This window comes from Channa argus, unplaced genomic scaffold (genome assembly GCF_033026475.1).
Source record: "Channa argus isolate prfri unplaced genomic scaffold, Channa argus male v1.0 Contig022, whole genome shotgun sequence".
Lineage (NCBI taxonomy): Eukaryota > Metazoa > Chordata > Actinopteri > Anabantiformes > Channidae > Channa > Channa argus.
Genome location: NW_027125241.1, coordinates 179,473 through 192,457, shown reverse-complemented (window position 1 = coordinate 192,457; position 12,985 = coordinate 179,473). Strand labels below are relative to the sequence as shown.

At 43.5% G+C, this 12,985-nt stretch overlaps 7 non-coding genes across 7 annotated transcripts; all 7 read right to left on the bottom strand.

Moving 5' to 3' along the window:
* Positions 1 to 756: 756 nt before the first annotated feature.
* trnam-cau (transfer RNA methionine (anticodon CAU)) lies at positions 757 to 829 on the bottom strand. The gene has a single exon. It is a non-coding gene; the product is annotated as a tRNA-Met (tRNA).
* A 1,777-nt stretch (positions 830 to 2,606) lies between these two features.
* trnam-cau (transfer RNA methionine (anticodon CAU)) lies at positions 2,607 to 2,679 on the bottom strand. The gene has a single exon. It is a non-coding gene; the product is annotated as a tRNA-Met (tRNA).
* A 1,775-nt stretch (positions 2,680 to 4,454) lies between these two features.
* On the bottom strand, positions 4,455 to 4,527 carry trnam-cau (transfer RNA methionine (anticodon CAU)). Its single transcript has one exon. It is a non-coding gene; the product is annotated as a tRNA-Met (tRNA).
* Positions 4,528 to 8,993: 4,466 nt separating this feature from the next.
* On the bottom strand, positions 8,994 to 9,066 carry trnam-cau (transfer RNA methionine (anticodon CAU)). The gene has a single exon. It is a non-coding gene; the product is annotated as a tRNA-Met (tRNA).
* A 178-nt stretch (positions 9,067 to 9,244) lies between these two features.
* trnag-gcc (transfer RNA glycine (anticodon GCC)) lies at positions 9,245 to 9,315 on the bottom strand. The gene has a single exon. It is a non-coding gene; the product is annotated as a tRNA-Gly (tRNA).
* Positions 9,316 to 10,469: 1,154 nt separating this feature from the next.
* On the bottom strand, positions 10,470 to 10,542 carry trnam-cau (transfer RNA methionine (anticodon CAU)). Its single transcript has one exon. It is a non-coding gene; the product is annotated as a tRNA-Met (tRNA).
* Positions 10,543 to 12,318: 1,776 nt separating this feature from the next.
* Positions 12,319 to 12,391, bottom strand: trnam-cau (transfer RNA methionine (anticodon CAU)). The gene has a single exon. It is a non-coding gene; the product is annotated as a tRNA-Met (tRNA).
* Positions 12,392 to 12,985: the final 594 nt, after the last annotated feature.

Below are 12,985 nucleotides of genomic sequence, written 5' to 3'. Positions count from 1 at the left end.
TATTAGACAGGGGAGCGCAATTCCTGGATGTCCGCTTTAGTTTGGCTTGAATTTTAGGTTTTATATATGCTTTAAGCATCTAGAGTTCACGGAAAAAAACACTTGTTCTCCTAAAGCCTTTATTCCTTTGTCCTTTGCATTACCAATGCTCTCTCTAGAAGGTAGAGGACTGCACATATGTCCAAGCTGGCCATTCTACAATAGACCTGCCTCGTGTCAGGCTTGACAAAAAATGTAAACACCTCATCACATCTATCCTCATCACCACTGAACTACCGAGACTGAGGGAAAAAGCATGCTAAATTGAAAAAATGTAAACATCTTTTCGCATTTCACAAAGGCAATAGCATTGACGCCCTTAATTGAGTCTTCATTAATTGTCTTCAGACTATTGAGGTTAGTACTTGGGACAGAATGTTTTGTTGGATGGTAAAACAGTTTCGGAGGCTGCCCAGCCCTCACGTCTACTCAAGAGATGGAGAGAAGGTAGAACTGTCTCAAAACATCTTTATAGCATACCCCCCCTTTTTCCTTTGTTCTGTTTCATGTCATTCTAGTGGTGTGAAAATGTGCAGGTGTTGAAGTCTAAGCTCCTTGACTGGCACAAATCTCGGTACTAGAGAGGGGAGCTGGAGTTCACGGAAAGAACACTTGTTGTGCTGAAGACTTTATTCCTTTGACCTTTGGATTACCAATGCTGTCTCTGGAAGGTAGAGGACCGCACATATGTCGAAGCTGTCCATTCTACGAAAAACCTGCCTCGTGTGAGGCTTGAACTCACGACCTTCAGATTATGAGACTGACGCGCTGCCAACTGCGCCAACGAGGCTGAGGGAATGCGCCTGCTAAATTGAAAAACAATTGTAAACACCTTTTCGCATTTCATAAAGACAATAGCATTGACACACTTAATTGGGTCTTCATTAATTGTCCTGAGAATAAATAGAAGGCTGAGACCTCTGTTACTGCATATCAGTCAGTCAAGCTGAGACTTTTTAAGAGGCGCTTGCATTGACCGGGAATCCAACCCGGGTCTCCCGCGTGGCAGGCGAGAATTCGACCACTGAACCACCAATGCCCACGTGTTGGAAAAAGGAGTTCCATTGAAGACGCCATCGCGTGTAGATAGAATCTTTTTCTTGATGGTCCATCAGTACTACATACTAAACCACATACTAACCTCATCACCACTGAACTACCAATGCTCACATTGTGTTCCACTGCACCACTGGACAATCGCACTAATGACATTTGTACTTGGGACAGAATGTTTTGCTGAAAGGTAAAACAGTTTCGGAAACTGCCCAACCCTCGTGTCTACTCAAGAGATGGAGAGAAGGTAGAAGTGTCTTAAATCATCTTTATAGCATACCTTCCTTTTTACCTTTGTTGTGTTTCATGCCATTCTAGTGGGGTGAGAATTTGCAGATGCAGAGGCGAGAATTCGACCACTGAACCACCAATGCCCATGTGCCGGAGAAAGGAGTTCCATTGAAGACGCCATCGCGTGTAGACAGAATGTTTTTTGATGGTCCATCAGTACTACGTACTAAACCACACACTAACCTCATCACCACTGAACTACCAATGCCCACATTGTGTTCCACTGCACCTCTGGACAGTCACACTAATGAAGTTAGTACTTGGGACAGAATGTTTTGTTGGAAAACTGTTTCGGAAGCTGTCCACCCATCACGTTTACTCAAGAGATGGAGAGAAGGTAGAAATGTCTTAAAACATCTTTATAGCATACCTTCCCTTTTTCCTTTGTTCTGTTTCATGCCCTTCTAGTGGTGTGAAAATTTGCAGGTGTTGAAATCTAAGCTCCTTGACTGGCACACATCTTGGGAATTAGACAGGGGAGCGCAATTCCTGGATGTCCGCTTTAGTTTGGCTTGAATTTTAGGTTTTATATATGCTTTAAGCATCTAGAGTTCACGGAAAAAAAACACTTGTTCTCCTAAAGCCTTTATTCCTTTGTCCTTTGCATTACCAATGCTCTCTCTAGAAGGTAGAGGACTGCACATATGTCCAAGCTGGCCATTCTACAATAGACCTGCCTCGTGTCAGGCTTGACAAAAAATGTAAACACCTCATCACATCTATCCTCATCACCACTGAACTACCGAGGCTGAGGGAAAAAGCATGCTAAATTGAAAAAATGTAAACATCTTTTCGCATTTCACAAAGGCAATAGCATTGACGCCCTTAATTGAGTCTTCATTAATTGTCTTCAGACTATTGAGGTTAGTACTTGGGACAGAATGTTTTGTTGGATGGTAAAACAGTTTCGGAGGCTGCCCAGCCCTCACGTCTACTCAAGAGATGGAGAGAAGGTAGAACTGTCTCAAAACATCTTTATAGCATACCCTCCCTTTTTCCTTTGTTCTGTTTCATGTCATTCTAGTGGTGTGAAAATGTGCAGGTGTTGAAGTCTAAGCTCCTTGACTGGCACAAATCTCGGTACTAGAGAGGGGAGCTGGAGTTCACGGAAAGAACACTTGTTGTGCTGAAGACTTTATTCCTTTGACCTTTGGATTACCAATGCTGTCTCTGGAAGGTAGAGGACCGCACATATGTCGAAGCTGTCCATTCTACGAAAAACCTGCCTCGTGTGAGGCTTGAACTCACGACCTTCAGATTATGAGACTGACGCGCTGCCAACTGCGCCAACGAGGCTGAGGGAATGCGCCTGCTAAATTGAAAAACAATTGTAAACACCTTTTCGCATTTCATAAAGACAATAGCATTGACACACTTAATTGGGTCTTCATTAATTGTCCTGAGAATAAATAGAAGGCTGAGACCTCTGTTACTGCATATCAGTCAGTCAAGCTGAGACTTTTAAAGAGGCGCTTGCATTGACCGGGAATCCAACCCGGGTCTCCCGCGTGGCAGGCGAGAATTCGACCACTGAACCACCAATGCCCACGTGTTGGAAAAAGGAGTTCCATTGAAGACGCCATCGCGTGTAGACAGAATCTTTTTCTTGATGGTCCATCAGTACTACATACTAAACCACATACTAACCTCATCACCACTGAACTACCAATGCCCACATTGTGTTCCACTGCACCACTGGACAGTCGCACTAATGACATTTGTACTTGGGACAGAATGTTTTGCTGAAAGGTAAAACAGTTTCGGAAACTGCCCAACCCTCGTGTGTACTCAAGAGATGGAGAGAAGGTAGAAGTGTCTTAAATCATCTTTATAGCATACCTTCCTTTTTCCCTTTGTTGTGTTTCATGCCATCCTAGTGGGGTGAGAATTTGCAGATGCAGAGGCGAGAATTCGACCACTGAACCACCAATGCCCATGTGCCGTAGAAAAGAGTTCTATTGAAGACGCCATCGCGTGTAGACAGAATGTTTTTTGATGGTCCATCAGTACTACGTACTAAACCACACACTAACCTCATCACCACTGAACTACCAATGCCCACATTGTGTTCCACTGCACCTCTGGACAGTCACACTAATGAAGTTAGTACTTGGGACAGAATGTTTTGTTGGAAAACTGTTTCGGAAGCTGTCCACCCATCACGTCTACTCAAGAGATGGAGAGAAGGTAGAAATGTCTTAAAACATCTTTATAGCATACCTTCCCTTTTTCCTTTGTTCTGTTTCATGCCCTTCTAGTGGTGTGAAAATTTGCAGGTGTTGAAATCTAAGCTCCTTGACTGGCACACATCTTGGGTATTAGACAGGGGAGCGCAATTCCTGGATGTCCGCTTTAGTTTGGGTTGAATTTTAGGTTTATATATGCTTTAAGCATCTAGAGTTCACGGAAAAAAACACTTGTTCTCCTAAAGCCTTTATTCCTTTGTCCTTTGCATTACCAATGCTCTCTCTAGAAGGTAGAGGACTGCACATATGTCCAAGCTGGCCATTCTACAATAGACCTGCCTCGTGTCAGGCTTGACAAAAAATGTAAACACCTCATCACATCTATCCTCATCACCACTGAACTACCGAGGCTGAGGGAAAAAGCATGCTAAATTGAAAAAATGTAAACATCTTTTCGCATTTCACAAAGGCAATAGCATTGACGCCCTTAATTGAGTCTTCATTAATTGTCTTCAGACTATTGAGGTTAGTACTTGGGACAGAATGTTTTGTTGGATGGTAAAACAGTTTCGGAGGCTGCCCAGCCCTCACGTCTACTCAAGAGATGGAGAGAAGGTAGAACTGTCTCAAAACATCTTTATAGCATACCCTCCCTTTTTCCTTTGTTCTGTTTCATGTCATTCTAGTGGTGTGAAAATGTGCAGGTGTTGAAGTCTAAGCTCCTTGACTGGCACAAATCTCGGTCCTAGAGAGGGGAGCTGGAGTTCACGGAAAGAACACTTGTTGTGCTGAAGACTTTATTCCTTTGACCTTTGGATTACCAATGCTGTCTCTGGAAGGTAGAGGACCGCACATATGTCGAAGCTGTCCATTCTACGAAAAACCTGCCTCGTGTGAGGCTTGAACTCACGACCTTCAGATTATGAGACTAACGCGCTGCCAACTGCGCCAACGAGGCTGAGGGAATGCGCCTGCTAAATTGAAAAACAATTGTAAACACCTTTTCGCATTTCATAAAGACAATAGCATTGACACACTTAATTGGGTCTTCATTAATTGTCCTGAGAATAAATAGAAGGCTGAGACCTCTGTTACTGCATATCAGTCAGTCAAGCTGAGACTTTTAAAGAGGCGCTTGCATTGACCGGGAATCCAACCCGGGTCTCCCGCGTGGCAGGCGAGAATTCGACCACTGAACCACCAATGCCCACGTGTTGGAAAAAGGAGTTCCATTGAAGACGCCATCGCGTGTAGACAGAATCTTTTTCTTGATGGTCCATCAGTACTACATACTAAACCACATACTAACCTCATCACCACTGAACTACCAATGCCCACATTGTGTTCCACTGCACCACTGGACAGTCGCACTAATGACATTTGTACTTGGGACAGAATGTTTTGCTGAAAGGTAAAACAGTTTCGGAAACTGCCCAACCCTTGTGTGTACTCAAGAGATGGAGAGAAGGTAGAAGTGTCTTAAATCATCTTTATAGCATACCTTCCTTTTTCCCTTTGTTGTGTTTCATGCCATCCTAGTGGGGTGAGAATTTGCAGATGCAGAGGCGAGAATTCGACCACTGAACCACCAATGCCCATGTGCCGTAGAAAAGAGTTCTATTGAAGACGCCATCGCGTGTAGACAGAATGTTTTTTGATGGTCCATCAGTACTACGTACTAAACCACACACTAACCTCATCACCACTGAACTACCAATGCCCACATTGTGTTCCACTGCACCTCTGGACAGTCACACTAATGAAGTTAGTACTTGGGACAGAATGTTTTGTTGGAAAACTGTTTCGGAAGCTGTCCACCCATCACGTCTACTCAAGAGATGGAGAGAAGGTAGAAATGTCTTAAAACATCTTTATAGCATACCTTCCCTTTTTCCTTTGTTCTGTTTCATGCCCTTCTAGTGGTGTGAAAATTTGCAGGTGTTGAAATCTAAGCTCCTTGACTGGCACACATCTTGGGTATTAGACAGGGGAGCGCAATTCCTGGATGTCCGCTTTAGTTTGGGTTGAATTTTAGGTTTATATATGCTTTAAGCATCTAGAGTTCACGGAAAAAAACACTTGTTCTCCTAAAGCCTTTATTCCTTTGTCCTTTGCATTACCAATGCTCTCTCTAGAAGGTAGAGGACTGCACATATGTCCAAGCTGGCCATTCTACAATAGACCTGCCTCGTGTCAGGCTTGACAAAAAATGTAAACACCTCATCACATCTATCCTCATCACCACTGAACTACCGAGGCTGAGGGAAAAAGCATGCTAAATTGAAAAAATGTAAACATCTTTTCGCATTTCACAAAGGCAATAGAATTGACGCCCTTAATTGAGTCTTCATTAATTGTCTTCAGACTATTGAGGTTAGTACTTGGGACAGAATGTTTTGTTGGATGGTAAAACAGTTTCGGAGGCTGCCCAGCCCTCACGTCTACTCAAGAGATGGAGAGAAGGTAGAAGTGTCTTAAATCATCTTTATAGCATACCTTCCTTTTTCCCTTTGTTGTGTTTCATGCCATTCTAGTGGGGTGAGAATTTGCAGATGCAGAGGCGAGAATTCGACCACTGAACCACCAATGCCCATGTGCCGGAGAAAGGAGTTCCATTGAAGACGCCATTGCGTGTAGACAGAATGTTTTTTGATGGTCCATCAGTACTACGTACTAAACCACATACTAACCTCATCACCACTGAACTACCAATGCCCACATTGTGTTCCACTGCACCACTGGACAGTCGCACTAATGACATTTGTACTTGGGACAGAATGTTTTGTTGAAAGGTAAAACTGTTTCGGAAGCTGTCCACCCATCACGTCTACTCAACAGATGGAGAGAAGGTAGAAATGTCTTAAAACATCTTTATAGCATACCTTCCCTTTTTCCTTTGTTCTGTTTCATGCCCTTCTAGTGGTGTGAAAATTTGCAGGTGTTGAAATCTAAGCTCCTTGACTGGCACACATCTTGGGTATTAGACAGGGGAGCGCAATTCCTGGATGTCCGCTTTAGTTTGGCTTGAATTTTAGGTTTTATATATGCTTTAAGCATCTAGAGTTCACGGAAAAAAACACTTGTTCTCCTAAAGCCTTTATTCCTTTGTCCTTTGCATTACCAATGCTCTCTCTAGAAGGTAGAGGACTGCACATATGTCCAAGCTGGCCATTCTACAATAGACCTGCCTCGTGTCAGGCTTGACAAAAAATGTAAACACCACCTCATCACATCTATCCTCATCACCACTGAACTACCGAGGCTGAGGGAAAAAGCATGCTAAATTGAAAAAATGTAAACATCTTTTCGCATTTCACAAAGGCAATAGCATTGACGCCCTTAATTGAGTCTTCATTAATTGTCTTCAGACTAATGAGGTTAGTACTTGGGACAGAATGTTTTGTTGGATGGTAAAACAGTTTCGGAGGCTGCCCAGCCCTCACGTCTACTCAAGAGATGGAGAGAAGGTAGAACTGTCTCAAAACATCTTTATAGAATACCCTCCCTTTTTCCTTTGTTCTGTTTCATGTCATTCTAGTGGTGTGAAAATGTGCAGGTGTTGAAGTCTAAGCTCCTTGACTGGCACAAATCTCGGTACTAGAGAGGGGAGCTGAAGTTCACTGAAAGAACACTTGTTGTGCTGAAGACTTTATTCCTTTGACCTTTGGATTACCAATGCTGTCTCTGGAAGGTAGAGGACCGCACATATGTCGAAGCTGTCCATTCTACGAAAAACCTGCCTCGTGTGAGGCTTGAACTCACGACCTTCAGATTATGAGACTGACGCGCCAACGAGGCTGAGGGAATGCTCCTGCTAAATTGAAAAACAATTGTAAACACCTTTTCGCATTTCATAAAGACAATAGCATTGACACACTTAATTGGGTCTTCATTAATTGTCCTGAGAATAAATAGAAGGCTGAGACCTCTGTTACTGCATATCAGTCAGTCAAGCTGAGACTTTTAAAGAGGCGCTTGCAGCCTAAACCACATACTAACCTCATCACCACTGAACTACCAATGCCCACATTGTGTTCCACTGCACCACTGGACAGTCGCACTAATGACATTTGTACTTGGGACAGAATGTTTTGCTGAAAGGTAAAACAGTTTCGGAAACTGCCCAACCCTCGTGTCTACTCAAGAGATGGAGAGAAGGTAGAAGTGTCTTAAATCATCTTTATAGCATACCTTCCTTTTTCCCTTTGTTGTGTTTCATACCATTCTAGTGGGGTGAGAATTTGCAGATGCAGAGGCGAGAATTCGACCACTGAACCACCAATGCCCATGTGCCGGAGAAAGGAGTTCCATTGAAGACGCCATCGCGTGTAGACAGAATGTTTTTTGATGGTCCATCAGTACTACGTACTAAACCCAACACTAACCTCATCACCACTGAACTACCAATGCCCACATTGTGTTCCACTGCACCTCTGGACAGTCACACTAATGAAGTTAGTACTTGGGACAGAATGTTTTGTTGGAAAACTGTTTCGGAAGCTGTCCACCCATCACGTCTACTCAAGAGATGGAGAGAAGGTAGAAATGTCTTAAAACATCTTTATAGCATACCTTCCCTTTTTCCTTTGTTCTGTTTCATGCCCTTCTAGTGGTGTGAAAATTTGCAGGTGTTGAAATCTAAGCTCCTTGACTGGCACACATCTTGGGTATTAGACAGGGGAGCGCAATTCCTGGATGTCCGCTTTAGTTTGGCTTGAATTTTAGGTTTTATATATGCTTTAAGCATCTAGAGTTCACGGAAAAAAACACTTGTTCTCCTAAAGCCTTTATTCCTTTGTCCTTTGCATTACCAATGCTCTCTCTAGAAGGTAGAGGACTGCACATATGTCCAAGCTGGCCATTCTACAATAGACCTGCCTCGTGTCAGGCTTGACAAAAAATGTAAACACCTCATCACATCTATCCTCATCACCACTGAACTACCGAGGCTGAGGGAAAAAGCATGCTAAATTGAAAAAATGTAAACATCTTTTCGCATTTCACAAAGGCAATAGCATTGACGCCCTTAATTGAGTCTTCATTAATTGTCTTCAGACTATTGAGGTTAGTACTTGGGACAGAATGTTTTGTTGGATGGTAAAACAGTTTCGGAGGCTGCCCAGCCCTCACGTCTACTCAAGAGATGGAGAGAAGGTAGAACTGTCTCAAAACATCTTTATAGCATACCCTCCCTTTTTCCTTTGTTCTGTTTCATGTCATTCTAGTGGTGTGAAAATGTGCAGGTGTTGAAGTCTAAGCTCCTTGACTGGCACAAATCTCGGTACTAGAGAGGGGAGCTGGAGTTCACGGAAAGAACACTTGTTGTGCTGAAGACTTTATTCCTTTGACCTTTGGATTACCAATGCTGTCTCTGGAAGGTAGAGGACCGCACATATGTCGAAGCTGTCCATTCTACGAAAAACCTGCCTCGTGTGAGGCTTGAACTCACGACCTTCAGATTATGAGACTGACGCGCTGCCAACTGCGCCAACGAGGCTGAGGGAATGCGCCTGCTAAATTGAAAAACAATTGTAAACACCTTTTCGCATTTCATAAAGACAATAGCATTGACACACTTAATTGGGTCTTCATTAATTGTCCTGAGAATAAATAGAAGGCTGAGACCTCTGTTACTGCATATCAGTCAGTCAAGCTGAGACTTTTAAAGAGGCGCTTGCATTGGCCGGGAATCGAACCCGGGTCTCCCGCGTGGCAGGCGAGAATTCGACCACTGAACCACCAATGCCCACGTGTTGGAAAAAGGAGTTCCATTGAAGACGCCATCGCGTGTAGACAGAATCTTTTTCTTGATGGTCCATCAGTACTACATACTAAACACATTGTGTTCCACTGCACCACTGGACAGTCGCACTAATGACATTTGTACTTGGGACAGAATGTTTTGCTGAAAGGTAACACAGTTTCGGAAACTGCCCAACCCTCGTGTCTACTCAAGAGATGGAGAGAACGTAGATGTGTCTTAAATCATCTTTATAGCATACCTTCCTTTTTCCCTTTGTTGTGTTTCATGCCATTCTAGTGGGGTGAGAATTTGCAGATGCAGAGGCGAGAATTCGACCACTGAACCACCAATGCCCATGTGCCGGAGAAAGGAGTTCCTTGACTGGCACACATCTTGGGTATTAGACAGGGGAGCGCAATTCCTGGATGTCCGTTTTAGTTTGGCTTGAATTTTAGGTTTTATATATGCTTTAAGCATCTAGAGTTCACGGAAAAAAACAGTTGTTCTCCTAAAGCCTTTATTCCTTTGTCCTTTGCATTACCAATGCTCTCTCTAGAAGGTAGAGGACTGCACATATGTCCAAGCTGGCCATTCTACAATAGACCTGCCTCGTGTCAGGCTTGACAAAAAATGTAAACACCACCTCATCACATCTATCCTCATCACCACTGAACTACCGAGGCTGAGGGAAAAAGCATGCTAAATTGAAAAAATGTAAACATCTTTTCGCATTTCACAAAGGCAATAGCATTGACGCCCTTAATTGAGTCTTCATTAATTGTCTTCAGACTATTGAGGTTAGTACTTGGGACAGAATGTTTTGTTGGATGGTAAAACAGTTTCGGAGGCTGCCCAGCCCTCACGTCTACTCAAGAGATGGAGAGAAGGTAGAACTGTCTCAAAACATCTTTATAGCATACCCTCCCTTTTTCCTTTGTTCTGTTTCATGTCATTCTAGTGGTGTGAAAATGTGCAGGTGTTGAAGTCTAAACTCCTTGACTGGCACAAATCTCGGTACTAGAGAGGGGAGCTGGAGTTCACGGAAAGAACACTTGTTGTGCTGAAGACTTTATTCCTTTGACCTTTGGATTACCAATGCTGTCTCTGGAAGGTAGAGGACCGCACATATGTCGAAGCTGTCCATTCTACGAAAAACCTGCCTCGTGTGAGGCTTGAACTCACGACCTTCAGATTATGAGACTGACGCGCTGCCAACTGCGCCAACGAGGCTGAGGGAATGCGCCTGCTAAATTGAAAAACAATTGTAAACACCTTTTCGCATTTCATAAAGACAATAGCATTGACACACTTAATTGGGTCTTCATTAATTGTCCTGAGAATAAATAGAAGGCTGAGACCTCTGTTACTGCATATCAGTCAGTCAAGCTGAGACTTTTAAAGAGGCGCTTGCATTGACCGGGAATCCAACCCGGGTCTCCCGCGTGGCAGGCGAGAATTCGACCACTGAACCACCAATGCCCACGTGTTGGAAAAAGGAGTTCCATTGAAGACGCCATCGCGTGTAGACAGAATCTTTTTCTTGATGGTCCATCAGTACTACATACTAAACCACATACTAACCTCATCACCACTGAACTACCAATGCCCACATTGTGTTCCACTGCACCACTGGACAGTCGCACTAATGACATTTGTACTTGGGACAGAATGTTTTGCTGAAAGGTAAAACAGTTTCGGAAACTGCCCAACCCTCGTGTGTACTCAAGAGATGGAGAGAAGGTAGAAGTGTCTTAAATCATCTTTATAGCATACCTTCCTTTTTCCCTTTGTTGTGTTTCATGCCATCCTAGTGGGGTGAGAATTTGCAGATGCAGAGGCGAGAATTCGACCACTGAACCACCAATGCCCATGTGCCGTAGAAAAGAGTTCTATTGAAGACGCCATCGCGTGTAGACAGAATGTTTTTTGATGGTCCATCAGTACTACGTACTAAACCACACACTAACCTCATCACCACTGAACTACCAATGCCCACATTGTGTTCCACTGCACCTCTGGACAGTCACACTAATGAAGTTAGTACTTGGGACAGAATGTTTTGTTGGAAAACTGTTTCGGAAGCTGTCCACCCATCACGTCTACTCAAGAGATGGAGAGAAGGTAGAAATGTCTTAAAACATCTTTATAGCATACCTTCCCTTTTTCCTTTGTTCTGTTTCATGCCCTTCTAGTGGTGTGAAAATTTGCAGGTGTTGAAATCTAAGCTCCTTGACTGGCACACATCTTGGGTATTAGACAGGGGAGCGCAATTCCTGGATGTCCGCTTTAGTTTGGCTTGAATTTTAGGTTTTATATATGCTTTAAGCATCTAGAGTTCACGGAAAAAAACACTTGTTCTCCTAAAGCCTTTATTCCTTTGTCCTTTGCATTACCAATGCTCTCTCTAGAAGGTAGAGGACTGCACATATGTCCAAGCTGGCCATTCTACAATAGACCTGCCTCGTGTCAGGCTTGACAAAAAATGTAAACACCTCATCACATCTATCCTCATCACCACTGAACTACCGAGACTGAGGGAAAAAGCATGCTAAATTGAAAAAATGTAAACATCTTTTCGCATTTCACAAAGGCAATAGCATTGACGCCCTTAATTGAGTCTTCATTAATTGTCTTCAGACTATTGAGGTTAGTACTTGGGACAGAATGTTTTGTTGGATGGTAAAACAGTTTCGGAGGCTGCCCAGCCCTCACGTCTACTCAAGAGATGGAGAGAAGGTAGAACTGTCTCAAAACATCTTTATAGCATACCCCCCCTTTTTCCTTTGTTCTGTTTCATGTCATTCTAGTGGTGTGAAAATGTGCAGGTGTTGAAGTCTAAGCTCCTTGACTGGCACAAATCTCGGTACTAGAGAGGGGAGCTGGAGTTCACGGAAAGAACACTTGTTGTGCTGAAGACTTTATTCCTTTGACCTTTGGATTACCAATGCTGTCTCTGGAAGGTAGAGGACCGCACATATGTCGAAGCTGTCCATTCTACGAAAAACCTGCCTCGTGTGAGGCTTGAACTCACGACCTTCAGATTATGAGACTGACGCGCTGCCAACTGCGCCAACGAGGCTGAGGGAATGCGCCTGCTAAATTGAAAAACAATTGTAAACACCTTTTCGCATTTCATAAAGACAATAGCATTGACACACTTAATTGGGTCTTCATTAATTGTCCTGAGAATAAATAGAAGGCTGAGACCTCTGTTACTGCATATCAGTCAGTCAAGCTGAGACTTTTTAAGAGGCGCTTGCATTGACCGGGAATCCAACCCGGGTCTCCCGCGTGGCAGGCGAGAATTCGACCACTGAACCACCAATGCCCACGTGTTGGAAAAAGGAGTTCCATTGAAGACGCCATCGCGTGTAGATAGAATCTTTTTCTTGATGGTCCATCAGTACTACATACTAAACCACATACTAACCTCATCACCACTGAACTACCAATGCTCACATTGTGTTCCACTGCACCACTGGACAATCGCACTAATGACATTTGTACTTGGGACAGAATGTTTTGCTGAAAGGTAAAACAGTTTCGGAAACTGCCCAACCCTCGTGTCTACTCAAGAGATGGAGAGAAGGTAGAAGTGTCTTAAATCATCTTTATAGCATACCTTCCTTTTTCCCTTTGTTGTGTTTCATGCCATTCTAGTGGGGTGAGAATT